Genomic DNA, 530 nt, shown 5'->3' with positions numbered 1-530 from the left:
TGACTCAACTTGTGCAGCTAAAGTCGTTACCGCATTTATTTCAAAGCCCCTGCTGCTTTCACTGTCTTGCCTCTACAAGTCCACTGAAAATTATTCATTACCATATCATCATAAAGTTGTCTTGCCTCTTCTAGTGTCTTGTTCCTATTTCCCCTCTAGTTGTTGCATCAATCATTTGACAGACACTTGATAGAATGCTTGCACTTCCATCCATCCTAGCAAACCATGTTGTGGGCAACGCCTCAACAAATCCTTGTAGCGTTCCCATTCCTCATAAAGTGTCTCGCCGTCTTATTGTGTGAAGGAAGCAATATCATGTTGAAGCTTGGTGGTCTGCCTCGGTGGAAAGTATCTAGTCAAGAACAACTTGGCAAGTTGATCCCAAGTAGGCCCTAGCCAAAGTTTGCAACCATTCCTTGGCTCTTAAATTCAATGAAAAGGGAAAGACTCTTAATTAAATGGCATCATTAGAGACTCCACTAAGCTTTAACATGTCACACACTTCAAGGAAAATGGTAAGATAAGCATTG

At 41.5% G+C, this 530-nt stretch overlaps 1 non-coding gene across 1 annotated transcript; it reads left to right on the top strand.

Moving 5' to 3' along the window:
* The first annotated feature begins 220 nt into the window (after positions 1-220).
* Positions 221-327, top strand: LOC120257131. The gene has a single exon (XR_005535535.1). It is a non-coding gene; the product is annotated as a small nucleolar RNA R71 (small nucleolar RNA).
* Positions 328-530: the final 203 nt, after the last annotated feature.

The sequence above is a fragment of the Dioscorea cayenensis genome, unplaced genomic scaffold, assembly GCF_009730915.1.
Source record: "Dioscorea cayenensis subsp. rotundata cultivar TDr96_F1 unplaced genomic scaffold, TDr96_F1_v2_PseudoChromosome.rev07_lg8_w22 25.fasta BLBR01001894.1, whole genome shotgun sequence".
NCBI classification, from domain to species: domain Eukaryota; kingdom Viridiplantae; phylum Streptophyta; class Magnoliopsida; order Dioscoreales; family Dioscoreaceae; genus Dioscorea; species Dioscorea cayenensis.
This window is presented reverse-complemented; position numbering and strand designations above follow the sequence as displayed.